Source organism: Procambarus clarkii, chromosome 89 (assembly GCF_040958095.1).
Source record: "Procambarus clarkii isolate CNS0578487 chromosome 89, FALCON_Pclarkii_2.0, whole genome shotgun sequence".
Taxonomy (NCBI): domain Eukaryota; kingdom Metazoa; phylum Arthropoda; class Malacostraca; order Decapoda; family Cambaridae; genus Procambarus; species Procambarus clarkii.
The window spans coordinates 11,096,626-11,098,754 of record NC_091238.1 but is presented as its reverse complement, the minus strand read 5'-3'; positions in this window follow the sequence as shown (position 1 = coordinate 11,098,754).

The following is a 2,129-nucleotide window of genomic DNA, read 5'->3' as shown; positions in this document are numbered from 1 at the left end:
GGGCTCTACACGCTGACACCCAGCCTTCCTTCCCTTGTACTCTCAACACTCACCTCACTCTCACATGTAATACAATAGCCACTCTCCACTAGTATATAATGCCCCCTTCCCCCCCCCCCCAAGAAGGAAAAATATATATAAATTTAATTGGTCGCTAAGCATAAAATCATTTAAACTCTATTACCCCTCAGGATTCGAACCCAGGCCGCCGCTGGTCTCGTCAACAGCCCTGGTACTCTGATCACTGCACCACAGATCGTCTAGTGCATCGATGAATCCTGAGAGGTCATAGAGAGAAAGAGAGAGAGACAGACAGTCATGAGGACTATACTCTCTCTCTCTCTCTCTCTCTGTGTTTCCCTCCATCTCCTTTCTGTAGTTTTCGAAATCGTAATTGCGGTTCGACCGTCCACAACTTTAGTCTTTCAGGCAATTCGCGAGGTTGGCGGCCCACGGTCCAGGAGCTGAGAGTGGGCGTGGGGTCAAAGGTCCATATTCAGGGTTCTCAAGTTGATGATCTATTTCTCAGTTCTATAATTACAGCATATAAACATATTGCCTGATGGTCTATGATTCATGATTCTCTATCTTTTAGAGCAATTATTATGCAATATAATTCTACCAGCCCACCCTCGACCACCACTTCCACCCTACACCCAAGATTGTTTACAACAACTATCAGCCCACGCTCACACCAACCACCCAACAACAACCACCCAATAACAACCACCCAACAACAACAACCACCCAACAACAACAACCACCCAACAACAACAACCACCCCCCCTGCCACCACGTACCACACTACCACCACACACCTCCGGCGCGGCCCCCAGGGCCTCCGTCACACCTTTATGATTGATGGCCCTGCAGAAACCAGGTAAATGTACCAGCACATTTTGATATCACGGGAGCTCACGCCAGCAGACAGTGGAGCCAACATTTTGGGTCATTTCCACAGCTTTTCCTGGAGCCCTGAACACAGGTGTCGGGAGTGAGGGAAGATGACGAGTGCGTCCGCAAGACTGCTGCAGGAAACAGTGTGGAAGATGACTTCAAGTGATCGAAGGGGGAGGGGAGAGAGAGAGAGAGAGAGAGAGAGAGAGAGAGAGAGAGAGAGAGAGAGAGAGAGAGAGAGAGAGAGAGAGAGAGAGAGAGAGAGAGAGAGAGAGAGAGAGAGAGAGAGAGAGAGAGAGAGAGGGGGGGGAGGGGAGGGGGAGGGGAGGGGGGATGGGGAGGGGGGAGGGGGAGGGGAGAGGGGAGAGGGGAGGGGGGAGGGACACGCACATAAACAAAAGAAGGACAGACATGGGCAAGAATGAGGGGGTGGGTGAGGTGGAGAAGATTGAGATAGATGGTCGATGTTGTGGCCTGGTACTCAGGCTGACCACTTACGGGCTATTCATGCCCGTACCTCTTGTACCTCTCGTTATTAAACCTCTTGAGTGGCTTAACCTTCATCAATCTGGCTAACCAGTTACACGAAATCTGCAGGTGGAGTGTGTGGTTGATGTGTCCGGTGAGGGAACACACCACACGTCTTCGTCATGGTGATAATAGGTCAAGTGTCAGAACACAGGTCCACAGAAGAGTCCATCCACCAGCACACGACATCCCTGTGCCAGTTTCACGCCCAGAATGTATCGCATCTCTGGACGCTTTCTACCACATTGCTTTACTCTCGTGTGGTTATCTTGAGGTTATCTTGAGATGATTTCGAAGTTTTTTAGTGTCCCCGCGGCCCGGTCCTCGACCAGGCCTCCACCCCCAGGAAGCAGCCCGTGACAGCTGACTAACACCCAGGTACCTATTTTACTGCTAGGTAACAGGGACATAGGGTGAAAGAAACTCTGCCCAGTGTTTCTCGCCGGCGACCACAGGATCACAAGTCCAGCGTGCTGTCCGCTCGGCCGACCGGCTCCCCGCGAAGAATGTGTTAACATTGTTGGATTTAAGTTCACTTCTACCAAGTCTTTAATACCGTTCTCAAATTTAGGGAAGTTCCACTGATAACTAATGCATTGGTTTAATTTGGAGGCAAGCTAAATGTGGTAATAGTTCCTCTGACCTCCAGAGAAATTAGCCTTCCATCGCAAAGTTGCATCACCTTGTGTCGTCTGCTGCAGCTT